This window comes from Ischnura elegans, chromosome 13 (assembly GCF_921293095.1).
Source record: "Ischnura elegans chromosome 13, ioIscEleg1.1, whole genome shotgun sequence".
NCBI classification, from domain to species: Eukaryota; Metazoa; Arthropoda; class Insecta; order Odonata; family Coenagrionidae; genus Ischnura; species Ischnura elegans.
Genome location: NC_060258.1, coordinates 18,778,973 through 18,793,987, shown reverse-complemented (window position 1 = coordinate 18,793,987; position 15,015 = coordinate 18,778,973). Strand labels below are relative to the sequence as shown.

The following is a 15,015-nucleotide window of genomic DNA, read 5'->3' as shown; positions in this document are numbered from 1 at the left end:
AGAAACATATAAAAACCAAATGAATTTGAAGTAATCGTCTGTTATTACAATCAAAGATTTGATTTTCAAGCCGAAAATCGATTTCCATCAAAAGTATTAGCTTACAGCCCTAATTTTCAAGAAAATTATTTTAAGATAAACCTCACATATGCTATTCTAAAACCTCACCCAATCAAAGGTATAACTAACTCGCATATCTTTATTGGCAAAATGTAAATGACTTGTGGAAACATTGAGATAATCAGTGCTCTGCTTATGAATACATTGATTCTACGGAAGAAAAAATATGTTGATAAAAAGTTTTTTTGCTTGATATTTTCTACTACGTGCCATTACAAATAAACGTTAACTTCTTAAAGGAAATCTGCAGATTAACTCCCCGAACTTACCTATTTGTAATTTTTAAACTTCAAGAGGGTTAAAATGAAGGTTCATTTTCCTTAGCAGGTACTGTCAAGGAATGGTCCATAAGGGGGTAATTTTACTCTCCAAGGAACTCAATACAAGTTAAACTACTTGTATCTTGTAGAACCTCATTAGTTTCCTCGGAAAAAAAACTCGATCCTACACAAGTTATTTGGCTAAAAAGTACATGAAAGCACTTTCAAGCCTCATAAACTTACAATCAGACTAATATGTTTCGTAAAGGGAAGCAGAGTTATGCATGGTGGACGAAGCAAGAAGGATATAGCCAATAGAAAAGCACAGGAACAGATAGCATTCCACAAAAAGAATAGTCTATTCACAGCTGAAAAAATCAAGTATAGAGGTGAGAAAACAAAGCATAATATTCAACACACCAAGCTAACTTATTTACGGGCAAAGCATTGAGAGCAGCAGAGAAGTCAAGAGTGGAATCATTGAGAAATGTGGTGCTCCATTGAACTGCACTGCATTCATATTTGTTATGCATAATTTTATTTCGAAACTTAACGTGCGACGAAAACATCCACAATGTGGGCTCTTGGGTCAGTTCTCGAATTTTTTCAACCTTTAGTTAACGCACTCTCTCGCCAAATAAAATGATAGTTATAGCTTTCAATGAAAACGAATAATAGCGTATACTTTGATCAGCCACTCTTTTGCAAAGTATTTACACATGCATACTTTGAGTCGAAATTCTTTTTCCCACATTAATCGCTACCTTCTGCCAAAGGAATTTTTTTACATTATCACACGGGCAATTGTCTTGAATTGCTTGCTTGAAAACAAACAATTTCTCTGAACATAAATAATATTTCCAAACAAATATGATCCACCACTGACGTTTAATGCAATATCCATGGACAACATAATGCAATATTTATCATTTGGACTTAATACAAAATTGTTACAAATAAGAGGCGACACAACAGCACTTTCCACACGATTCACTATTGTTACATTCAATTTTCACAGCTGTTCATTCCATCCTGCAATTCACCACAACCTCCGTCTGCATTTTCCACGTCAGCACCTGAAACATCGAGATTATTCCATCATAGTACATGAAAGCACAGGTGTTACGTCGTAACCTTCTTCACCTCCCTAACAAAAAATAAACACTGATATTTAGGGAGTCATATAATTTAAAGCTAGCGAAAGAAAAGAACGCTCATGGCTCATACAGTAAGGCTATATCATCACTACAAACACAATAGAACTTGATGCATATTTATTATATAATATTATCATTATTATTACTATGAAATAATGACCCAACCCACCTGTATGGAGCCATTGCAACATCTATCCAAACAAACAGCTGATTTCTGAATGAGATTTTAAAAACATATTATATAAATTCAAGGTTTTCAAAAAAAAAATTCACGTAAATAAAGCCATTACTCTTATTTGCAAGACAATATTATGTAGAAACAGAAAAGTATATAAAATCTCCCCTCACTCATTGGTTGCGAAAACTGTTCAGAAAGTTTTTCACACGGAAAGCGCTACATTTTTTGTGTAAACTATTGGTAATATATATAAAAAAACCCATATGGGAGGTGATATAAAGATGGCTGCTGATGAACTATAACAACACAAAGCGTGGTTGAATTCCAAGTCCCAGTTATCGCACACTCCCCTTGTTAGCCTAGCTTTGAAGACTGAAAGAGACTAGCAGTGACGTGAACGGATGAGAAACAGCCATACGCATTATAATTTTTATTGTACTGCTGCATTCACCCAAAATTTCTTTTGTCACCTGGATATCTTGCACTTGCATAATATATCTCACCGTAAGGATCGCTAAAGGGCTTAATTCAAACAGACAATCCCTTGCGGCACAAAGACGCCTTCTGAACAGGGGGTCTCTCTTCGGAACTGGCAGCGTAAGTCGTGAACACTCGCAGCCCATGGGTTAAGTAACATATTAAAGTTCATATAAATAGGAAAGTGGTGAGTAAAAATACTATGAAAAGTGACAACTTCACAGTTCATTAAAATTCAATAATATGTTATGGTTCTATTATCTATTTAGTGAATTCATTCCTTGAAACTGCTCTAAAATATACCTTGTCAAACAACCCTTTGAAAAAATCATCGGGTTATCTTTTACATTCGGATGCCATTACTTTATTCAATATTTATATAATCATTTTGAATGGAGCATGCATAGAGTTCAAATCAACTGATAAAAATTAGGACTTTACAATAGGGTGGTTTCCTAGTATTATGTCATAGCCTAAATCGAAGGATTATTACACCTGGAATACGTATTTCACGCTTTTACATCTTTAAATGATGATATCTATTTATCGAGATTAAATGAAAAGTGAAAATTTTCAAGCGCGACAAAACGCGACGGCTAAGTATGAATGCTGGGAAAACCCCGTGTGATGTCGTTCTGGTTCCTGCTGTCGCCATGTGAGGTGACCTTGGAGTGGGGCTTTAAGCGCTGATAAGACGCAGGATGCTAGCAGGTAGTAGAGTACCCTGCCAGCTGGTAGCACTTTGCTTAAATAAGGATTATTAATACCTTATCAAAGGAAGGAAACTTTTTGACCATGGACAGTTTTAATAGGTGATTATTAAGACATGTTTCCATGTGTGAACCTACTCGTACTGAAAATAGGTCCCTGTCACGTCACGTGGAGTGGCATCGCATGGACGCCAATCTGGCCTTTTTCAAATGAGGATAAAATTGACCATTGCCATTTGTCTGAACTGGGATTTCTGAAACCAAATAATTTGTATATTATGAATACACTAATGGTGGGTAACGAATCGCAATCAATGCCTTTCATTTTCTTTGACCAAGGAAAGTACTCTACTGCAAAAGAACTGGTTCAAGTAATCCAAGTATCAATTTATTTTACCTTTTATATACACTTCACGTTAGACGAAAGCTTTGAGTGTCACCCCCCCCCCCCCCTAAGATCAGGGTCCTTGGCAAATGCCGACCTGGTCAGACCACCACTGAACACTTAACATCACGATTTTGCAGAACGTGTGCATAGTGTTAACTGTGGGACACTTGTTAATTGGCTTAAGCCCCTCTCATCCATCAAACTAAGAATGGCACTTTCAAACCGACATTTCAAAACAGCTCACTCACCAACTTCATCTTCATCAACTTTCACATCCTGCAGCTTTTCTTGCATTTCCTGACCAATCACCAAGTGGAGCTCATTCTGCAAGGCGGAGCGTGATTCCAGGCACTGCTCCTTGAACGTCATGAAGCCAGTTTACACGTCCAGGCAGACCAAACACAAACACTTTGTGGAAAGCCATCACACAGGCCAACCTACAAAAGAATAAGCCAAAAACAAAAGGGCACCATGAAATAAGCGGTCATGCAAAAAGCTAAATCTTATATGATTCTATCCATTAAGAATGAAATTCACCATGAAAGATCGTTTGGTTGAACCGGGATTTGAACCAGAACAATGCAATTGCCAGTTCCACAACCAATCCATCATTTTCGAATGTGATTCTCAGACTGAGTTAAACGAACAAGAGGTTGAAGACACTAGTCCACACATTGGCAGACAGAAGTCCACATCCACAAACAACACTGCAAGCTGCATAAAAAGGTGTGTGGTAGGGGGTGTTAGGACACCAGCCGTCCAACCACGCATAAAAAGCAAACAATTAAACAAAATAAATAAAGCGACTAATGATTGCAAATTTTATGAGTGCAGAGAGACTGGTCCAAAAAATCTCATTCCTTTTCAATGAACATTTCACATACGCTTCACGATAGACGCGAGTATTGTGGGGGCCCACCTAAGCGCAGGGCCCTCAAAGATTGCGGAACAGTTGATCTGGGCAGACCACCCCTGGGCATCAATACAGACAACTTCATTGAAGGCAATTGTTTCAATTAGGGGTGGGTGAGAATTTATTGGTGGAACGTAACTGCAATCTATCAGTTGAGAAAAAGGCAATGAAATTTTTAAAAAATCATAAAATATAAGAAGCAAAAGACATTGTCCCCCCTCAACCTTCATTGTTCATTGTTTCTGTTATTGCGACGTTCTTATGCTGGCAGTAGATAGCGAGCAGCGTTTTTTTTATTTTAGTTACTTCACGACAGGTAAACACTTGCTTTGGGAATTTTGAGGAGTCAGACTCCGTCGCTTGGGTTGCGACATTCAAGGATGGTGAGAGAGCCTGAGTATTTTCTACTTGCTCTACATACTTCCTCCATTTTATTCATCTTTCATCATCCTGTCCTATTTCTAACCCTCCCCTGAAACTCAGTCATGAACTGGTGTATGAGCCAGTGAGTAGCTGTCCGTCGCCACCTACTCTGAGAGAGTCAGTAAACTAGAATTAAATTATTCCTCAACCCCTCCCCTTTCGAGTGTGGGCGGAATTTACCCACACTGACCCCCACCATATCACCGACGGCCACTTAGGACTCCAGGAGCTAAGACACATAACATTATATTTCAGCTGATATTGTTGGTTTTCGAAAATGGCTCTAATGAGATGTTCCCTCTCTTGATTATGCATAATTTTTGCACTAAACAGTACTTTTAAATAAAAATCAACAATATTGGAGTTAATTAAGGAAAAAAAAGCCATTAGAATATGTAACACTATCCAACAATTGTACTTTAATCACTCGCCATGGTTGCTTGGTTGCTTCCCAATCAACTTTTTAAATAAATGTCTAGCAATTTAACAGAAGATAACAAACCAATGCAGAAGAAAGACATTTTCAAAATTCCAGTCTCCATATTACTCCTACCGCATTAAAAACATATTAAAATTGATTTTTCCCCGCAATTTATACAATGGCCATTTTTTTGGTGTTACTTGGAAGTCTATTTCTTGATAAAAAGGATCTTTGAAAATCTAAATTGACCAAATTTGTAATAAATTAAAGGTTCTACCACACACACAATTTTTAAACAAAATCCCAGGTGTTCATGCCACAGTTTTCAAAGGGGCCTGCTTGAATTTTAGAGGAATTGAAATAGAGCATCACTAAATGTAACCACTATCTCTTCCGAAAAAAAAATCGCAAAAAGTCGGGAGCCCGGAAAATGCATAAATACCATATTTTCTATTACATAAAAATGCCAGTCGTGCGTGATTTTAAACACTAAGCCTATTTCAGCCCACCCAGAATTTGGTATTCATTGAGGCTTTCGAGAGACTGATATGTCATTGTACCATGAAGAATTAATTAACTAAATCTAGCAACAACATCAACAATGTGGTATTCCATTGTTAAGTCTGGCATTTTTGTTCACCAAAAGTCTACCATTTATGGAATACAGGTTCACAGAAGGAAATGTAACCATAGTAAACACTTGAAAAAATAATATAGAATAGTAAATAGTAGAAAAGTAGCAATTAGCAACATATCCTAGTCATCATATGGATATGTTACAAACATCGATTTCGCAACGGTGATTCAATTAAGTTCATGAAAATATTAATCTCGAATTAGGGTAACCTGCGATGTACTGTTGAATGACCTTTCTTCTCACCAAGTTCACGAAAAAGTTCAGTCGCAACTATACAAAATATCTTTCAAATTCCATACAAAAATCGTTTTCAAGGGATTATTGTTAAACTTGTTCTGTAGGCTTATATTGTTTCTCCGTTCAAACAACAACGATGGCACATAGTAAACACCAGAAAGAAACAATAACATTCTACAGATGTACGAAACCACTAACCTCGATTCGAATCAAGTCCGTTACAATTTCAGCAGGTAAATAAATAGTCATGCCTTTCACTCACACATCACGGGATTATCACACTTGTGCAAGCGAAGCCTGATTAGATACACCTATATAGAGATAAACTAATAGAGATAAATTAGATAGAGATAAACTAATTGATATATTGACTAATGGAGAATACATTATATGTATGTGTAATGTATTAATCAAGAACCCTACATATAGGGTTCTTGGTAGTGATGGGTCGATCATGAACGATTCGATCAAAAAGATTGAATCACTAGGTGAATCAAATGACTCATGATTCATTTCGTTAAACAAGTCGATCATCAATCATCAATCACTCCGACTTCCGGTTTCATATCAATCATCTCGGTTTCCGGTTTGATTCAAAATTTGGAACGACCGATGCTTAATCTCTTTTCGTCAGGGCAGAAATAGTTGTGATAAAATTAAATACTATGTTATGAAGAACTGAATACTTGTGTAATCTTTTTCTTAAATGTTTTCCAGCAGTTATCAGTATTAATAACACCAATACACGTAAAAGGAAAATATTAAGATGACTCCTGTAGGAGAACGTTAAGAAGTAGAAGTTAAAGCTGGTTATATTTTATTGTGCCGTTCATAAAATTATCCTGCAGATCAGATTCATGCATAGTGTGTGGTGTATTTTGTGTTATATTTTGATCAACTATAGTTAGAAATTATTTTATTAGTGTTAAGAAACTGTGGTAGTTTCGCCTTCCCAAATATTTTCATGACACTGCTTCCTTCATTTTTGCAATCTAATTTACTCATCTAGGAATTCACAATAAAAATAGAATATGAAATGATAATATGGATAGCAGTCAGCGTTACCAATGCTCTTCGCAGATGAGGCAGTATTTATTCGATTATTCAAAGTGATTTATTACATCCATTGATTGAGTCTTTCCGATCATGATTCCTTTTGAGTCTTTTCAATCATGACTCCTTTGAGTCTTTTCGATCATAGTGATTGAATCTTGATTTGAGTCTTTTCGATCATAGTGATTGAATCTTGATTTGAGTCTTTTCGATCATATAGTGATTGAATCTTGATTTGAGTCTTTTCGATCATAGTGATTGAATCAATTGATTGAATCACTTATGTGACTCGAGTCAAAATGATTGAATCACTAAAATGATCGACTTTGCCCATCACTAGTTCTTGGTATTAATCATGTATTGACTAATGTTTACACCGGAAGCAGTTCTTCCTCTTTAGAGACCGGAGGAAGGGATAACCTTTTTGGCATACCTGACGCCAGCGCCACTGTGACGAATACGGCCAACGTCTAACTACTATTCTAAATACACCCTCAACTGTTTTTATTCAATGGAATCCAGCGGTAAAAGGCGATATAAATGAAGTAAAAGCGATCATATAGGTATACTGTCTATTTATAAATTATTACAGGTAAATAAAGTGCAATTTAATACTAATTATAGCGATAAATTCCAAAATATGCAAATAGGTGACACAAAAATCGGGCATGTAAACATTTAAATCTGGGCTATTGGAAAGAGGATTACCTTCAGGCATACCTCAGTTTTCATTGTAAACATGAAAATATAAAAATATATCCTTAGAATGCAAAATATACTGAGAACTTTTGTTATTGGAGATAAGGTAACCTTCAGGCATACCTCAGTTCTCAATATAAACATGAAAATGTATCCCTCGCATGCAAAGTATACGGAGAACTTATGTTGTACGAGAGAGGATAACTTTTAGGTATACCTCATTTCTCAATGTAAACATGAAAATCTATCCTTAAAATGCAAAATATAGTGGGAACGTTTGCTATTGGAGAGAGGATAACCTTCAGGCATACCTCAGTTCTCAATGTAAACATGAATATCTATCCTTAGAATGCAAAATATGTGGAACTTTTGGTATTGGAGAAAGGATTAGCTTCAGTTCAATGCGTCAGTCTTTCATGTAAATATGATGACCTATCCAATTTTTGCAAAATTTATTGAAATTTCTTTATTTTCATGGTAAAGATAACCTTATAGGCATACCTCAGACCCTCATGTTAATATGAAAACCTATTTCATACACATAACCACAAAATGCATAAGTTTTTTAAATTCTCTTTATATTTTAGGTTGGAATAATCATCCTGGCTTTCCTCAGTCCTTCATTTAAACTTAAAAAGAATTACATACCTATGTATTGAATGCAAAAATATGGAAATGTCTTGATTTTGAGAGGTTGGGAAAACCTTCAGGCATATCAGTCTGTCATGTAACTATGAAATAATAATTGTCATTATTATCTATTTTAGAATGAAAATAATTTAGTTTAAAGTGAAATGATTCAGTTAAAACTGTTATTATTGAAGTCTTGGGTGATAACCAACCAGGCATACCTCATTCCTTTATGAAAATGTAAAAGCTTTTTTCAAATTCCTCATTCTAGAATTCAATATATTACTAACACTCTTAATACTGGAGGCAGGGATAACCTTCAGTTATACATGAGTACTTCATGTAAAAAAGGATAACCTACTTATAGTACTATATAATCTTAGAATGGAAAATTTAATCACATTATCGTTAATTGAGGCTAAGATGAACCACTAAGCAAAACCACCAGCAAACCACTAAAGTGGTTTGCTACTCCTGAGCCCGTGATAAAAACATTCAAACCTATATGATATCCTAATTCTTATTAATTCAGAGGTAAAATATACACCCTTTATAGGTAGGCGTATGCCGAATTTACCATCTCTTCCTCCATTAATATTATAGGTTCATTATTATTTATATCATCCGATATTATATTACTATATATCTTTTATGGTTCATTTGTTCCCTCCCTTAGGACAAGTATCCTTCAGAGAATAATATATAGGTATACACCTTTTATGTGTATGTAGTATGCCTAATAAGTTCTCTTTTGAAAATAACTTTTATGGTGGATAATATCACTCCCTTAGTGCCTACAAGTATGCCATGCAGAAATTGATATATGTACACCTATTATGTAGATGCATGCCTAAAAAGTTATCTCATACTACTATAACCTGTAATGGTCAATTCGTTCACTCCCTTAATACAAGTATGCTTCAGAGATTAATATATGCAACCATTATTTGGATGTATACCTAAAAAGTTATTTCCTCCTCCAAAAATATTTTGTTTGATTTTTCACACCCATAATATTAAGCTTGCTACAGAGATTAATATATGACCTGTTGTGTGTATGTATTCCTAGAAAGTTATCTCTCCAAATAATATATGCATTTATGGTTGAATAGTTCATTCCCTTATTTAAAGTGTGCTACAGATATAAATAAGTACACCTATTAGGTACCTAGATGTACATTAGAGTTATATCCTATAAACCATAAAATTTTATGGTTAATATTTTCACACCATAGGCGCAGGAGAAGGATAACAGAGGTGTGAATGGAAGGATTTCAATGACTCCTATATCAAGAGTTTTCAATAAATTTTCATTTTAAGGTTATGTACGTGAAATAGTTTTTCATGTTTACATGAAGGAGTGAGGTATGCCTGGAAAGTTATCCCTAATTCCAATATCAAGAGCAGTCAATTATTTTTGCATTATCAGGAGAAGTATTCATGATTAAATTATTGAATGAGGTATGCCTAAAGATTACAATGTAAGGATATATACCTATATATGGGGATAAATCACTATAACCTGAGGATATATCCCTTCCTCTTAAAGTTTTAAAGTTAATTTTTTTAAACAGAAATTTCATATTTAGGTCACATTATTGATGCTGCAGGAATTAGGAAAGATCCTTGCAAAGTGAAAGCTATAGTTAAGGCCACCAGCCCTACTGATGTATCTGAGGTTAGATCTTTCGTTGGTACCTGCAGTCACTATGGGAAAATCGTTCCTAATATGTCGAAAGTTTTAGGTCCATTGTATAAATTGTTGTGAAAAGGAGTAAAATATGAATGGAATGATAATTGTGAGAGAGCTTTCATTCAAGGTAAAAGAATTATGTCATCAGATGTGATATTAGTGCATTATAATCCTGATTTACCAGTAAAATTGATTTGCGATGCCAGCAGTAAGGGGAATTGCTGGGGTGTTGGTGCATATTTTTGAGAATGGTGAGGAAAAACCTATAAGCTTTGTGTCAAGAGTTCTATCGCCTGCTGAAATGAATTATTCTGTAATTCACAAAGAAGCCTTAGCAATTTATTGGTCAATAAAAAAATTTTCTCAATACTTGTTGGGAAGAAAATTTATTTTGGAGACAGATCACATGCCTATGTTAGCAATATTTGGTGAACATAAAGGTATTCCACAAATGGGAGCTAATGGGTTGCAGAGGTTGGCGTGATTTGGGTCTGGATATGACGATACAATAAAATACGTTAAAGGCAGCAGTAATCTGGCAGATGCATTATCTCGACTACCAGTTGATGAAAATGACATAAAGGATATAGCTATAGCTAATACTCGCTATAGCGAATATTTATTGGAGCACCGTGGAATCTCGTTATATCTAGGTTTTTGTTTGTGGTTGCTATTGATGGATTGTTATGCCAAGGAGGCTGATTTGTGTGTCATAATTTATATTCATACACAGTCGGAATTAATAATTAATAAGGAGTTGTCTCCATTATAGTAACTCAGATTTCCTGATTTACAACACTATGTAATATTTGGTTTTAAAGAAAGGCTGAGGTATTTCTGTAGGTTATCCTGTCTTCATTTACCAAAGTTCTTAATAAATTTTGCCATCTTTGAAATGATTTTAATGTTTACATTAAATACAGGTATTCCAGAAAGTTATCTATCATCCAATGACTAGAATATTGATATTAGTTGTCTATAATTTCCATGTTTACATTAAAGACAGAGGTACCCTGATAAAAATAAACTCCTCCATTGTGGGGAGGTCTACCCTCTAATGAGGGTAAGGGAAGGGTCAGATTATCCTTCCTATACCCTTCAGCAAGTATTTTAGAACATTAGCGGGTAGGCATTATCCTTCCTGGAGTGAAGGAGAAAGGTAGAGGAAGGGTTGGGCCAGTCTCAATGAAGGGTAGAGGAAGGATAGGCCTGCCCTTCCTCTACCCTTCAGCAAGGGGAGTCAGAGCATATTTGAGAACATTGGCGGGTAGGTATTATCCTTCCTGGAGTGTAGAGGGAGGGTAGGACTAATATAAAAACTAAAAATCCATATATTAATATGAAAATTTAAAAAATCGCTAAGCAACTCAATTAAATGAATGGGGATGAGTTGTAACAGTGATTTCTAAAATTATGAGACAGAAAAAAGTTAGCCTTCATGTGGTATTAAAACCCAGGACTCACATATTGGGGGATGCTGAAGTAGCGCCTTAACGACCTCGGCTTTCAAGGTACTTATGTGCTGGAGTTTCTCAATGGGATTTATAGTACAAAATCTTTGAGAATATCTTTTGCACCTGGACCTATGTGGAAGAAAGCAGTGACTTTTTTCTACCATACCTATTTCTTTTCAGAAAATAACATCGGCATTCAAATACCGAACATCACTCCCAGGATGTCACATTGTCAGCCACACAAATAGGTTACATCCTAATAATGTGAATGAAAGCTCTTCTGAATGAGCTATTTTCACACACTTATAGAAGCTGTTGAGTATATATTATTGCTTTCCTTAGGAGACTTTTAAAGATAAGTTGTGCAGCCCATCCATCTTTGCTTTCAAAGACTGCTTATGTTCTTGTACAGAACTCAATACTACTCTTTAGCTGGTGAACGTAGCTGAGGAGACATTTTCAGGCTATATTTTCCTCAGAAATAAATGCCAAGTCCCAAGGAAAGGTAGACGAAGGATATTCCTACACTTGCCATTCCATTAATTGAGTTAGAGAAAGGATTGACGGATGGCATGGGAAGGAGTTCCAAGGAATGGTAGACGAAGGATAGCCCTACACTTCCCTTGCCCTTAATGGCATGTAGAGGAAGGGTAGACGGATGGTAAGGGAGGGAGTTCCAAGGAAGGGTGGACGAAGTATAGGCCTACCCTTCCGTAACCCATAATACATCTTGGACAAAGGATAGAGGAATGGTAAGTGAAGGAGTGCCAAGGAAGGGAGGATGAAGTATAGGCCTATCCCTTACCTTACCCTTAATGCAGTGCAGACGGATGGTAAGCGAAGGAGTTTTCAGGAGGTGTAGACGAAGGTTTGTTCTTTCCTTCCCTTACCCTCCTCAGAAAGTAGGACGTGGTTTGTACAAGGGTAACTACCCACCATATGATGGCTACTACCATTCCTTTACCTTTCCTTTACCCATCATGGGGGAGTTTATTTTTATCAGGGTATGCCTGACGGTTATCCCTACTCCAATAATTATAATTGTACATAAATTGTCCATTCTTAGGATAGTTTTTCACATTTATATTAATGGCTAAGCTTTTCCAGAAAGTTATCTTTCAACCAAAAGCTAGAATTTTTATAATAATTGTCCATAGTTAGTCATGTTTACAGTAGAGACAGAGGTATGCCTGAAAGTTATCCCTACTCCGATAACAACTATTTTACATAAATTGTCCAATATTAGGATAGTTTTGCGCATTTATATTGAAGACTTAGGTATTACGGAAAGTAATTATCAACCAAAAGTTAAAATTTTGATGTTAAATGTCCATAATTTGTCATGTTTACACTAGAGACCGAGGTATGCCTGAAAGTTATCCCTACTCCGATAACAACTATTTTACATAAATTGTCCATTATTAGGATAGTTTTTCACATTTATATTAATGGCTAAGCTTTTCCAGAAAGTTATCTATCAACCAAAAGCTAGAATTTTTATAATAATTGTCCATATTTTGTCATATTTACACTAGAGACCGAGGTATGCCTGACGGTTACCCGTACTACAATAATTATAATTTTACATAAATTGTCCATTCTTAGGATAGTTTTTCACATTTATATTAATGGCTAAGCTTTTCCAGAAAGTTATCTTTCAACCAAAAGCTAGAATTTTTATAATAATTGTCCATATTTTGTCATATTTACACTAGAGACCGAGGTATGCCTGACGGTTACCCGTACTACAATAATTATAATTTTACATAAATTGTCCATTCTTAGGATAGTTTTTCACATTTATATTAATGGCTAAGCTTTTCCAGAAAGTTATCTTTCAACCAAAAGCTAGAATTTTTATAGTAATTGTCCATAGTTAGTCATGTTTACAGTAGAGACAGAGGTATGCCTGAAAGTTATCCCTACTCCGATATCAACTATTTTTCATAAATTGTCCAATATTAGGATAGTTTTGCGCATTTATATTAAAGACTTAGGTATTACGGAAAGTAATTATCAACCAAAAGTTAAAATTTTGATGTTAAATGTCCATAATTTGTCATGTTTACACTAGAGACCGAGGTATGCCTGAAAGTTATCCCTACTCCGATAACAACTATTTTACATAAATAGTCCAATATTAGGATAGTTTTGCACATTTACGTGAAAGACTGTAATATATCTGAAGGTTATCTTTCTTCCGATAACTGGAATTTTGATATTTATTGTGCATTGTTTGTCGTGTTAGCATTACAGACAGAGGTATGCCCGATGGTTATCCCGTCTTAAACGCCTAAGTTCTTAATAGATTTTGCAATCTATGAATTGATTTTCATGTTCAAATTAGAGACTGAAGTATGCCTAAAGGTTATCCGTACGCTAACAATTATATTTTTTTCTTAAATTGTCCATTATTAGTATTGCATTACAGGTATGCATTGAAGACTGCGGTATTCCTTTAAGGTTATCCTTCCTATGTTTCGGCTTTTAATGAGTAGGACTTCAAAATGTGTGCCATAATTCTATATTTTCTTTTATAAAATTAAAAACATGTACGTCCCACGGTTTTTAATCATTCCTTTCTATCTTTTACGGCATCATACTTGTACAGCATTTCATTTTGAATATGTTTGGCGCCCGCCGCCATTTTCTGTGACGTAGGTATGCCTGTGAGGTTATCTCTTCCTCCATTCGGAACGACTCCTCCGGTCCCCAATGGCATTTCATAGATCCACACCCTACCCCAGCCATTTTGACTCGATGAAGTGGCTTGTGACGTCACTTAAGGGACTTTAAGGCATTTTCCCAAGTACTACAATGAGAATCTATTTCCTGAACAACATTATCACTGTAAAGGCATCTAAGATGATATTACTTGACTTTTGCATGTCTTTTCTCCACATATTGACTTAATTTAGACAAAACTATCATCATTTTCAAACCGAGAGTAATCCTTTTTGGGGGCTTGTCAGTTCCATTGTTAAAGTACATTTATTGTCATCATTTTTCAAAAACTAAATATGGCTCTTGCAGTCGTGTTTTTAAAGAACTTTTCCCGTGATATTTTAGTGTGAGTGATTTGTTTCTGTTCTGATTTCGCGGCGTAAGAGGAAATTCCGGTGTTGTTAAATGTGTTTTTATCTTCCATTACACAGCATTATTTTCAATAAAAAATATACCTATTAAAAATAAGCTCAAAACTATTCCAAAAAACTGAGTCAGTATCGCCTTCAAAAAAATCTGTAACTGAATATCACCATTGTAGTGGTAAACTAGGATATTTTTTTAATGATATTAATTTCACTGACTTTTTTTATTCAGTCGAACTTGCCGGCTTACTATAAGCCTGGCACTGAATTTGACGAAAAATTAGAGATATATATTGTCAATTGAGTAAATAATTAAATTTAAAATGTATTTATAAATAGTGGTATATCAATTATTGTCGTCACAACTGCCGTATCGTTGCCAGCTGAGAAACAAACTGCCGCGCTTGCAGCGATTCTTGAAACTTGTAACCCTTGTAACTTTCAACGGTCGCAACGTCTCTACTTGCGTCTTGACT

At 35.4% G+C, this 15,015-nt stretch overlaps 2 long non-coding RNA genes across 4 annotated transcripts; one reads left to right on the top strand and one right to left on the bottom strand.

The window, feature by feature from the left end:
- Positions 1–790: 790 nt before the first annotated feature.
- LOC124170445 lies at positions 791–6,355 on the bottom strand. 3 transcript variants are annotated; one of them, XR_006867458.1, is made up of 3 exons: positions 6,120–6,355; positions 3,539–3,727; positions 791–1,456 (listed from the first exon to the last, which is right to left on the bottom strand). It is a non-coding gene; the product is annotated as an uncharacterized LOC124170445 (long non-coding RNA). The 3 variants fall into 3 exon arrangements; XR_006867460.1 differs by lacking the exon at positions 6,120–6,355 and adding an exon at positions 5,894–6,097; XR_006867459.1 differs by lacking the exon at positions 6,120–6,355 and adding an exon at positions 3,828–5,438.
- A 1,135-nt stretch (positions 6,356–7,490) lies between these two features.
- On the top strand, positions 7,491–8,304 carry LOC124170446. The gene is made up of 2 exons (XR_006867461.1): positions 7,491–7,566; positions 8,261–8,304. It is a non-coding gene; the product is annotated as an uncharacterized LOC124170446 (long non-coding RNA).
- Positions 8,305–15,015: the final 6,711 nt, after the last annotated feature.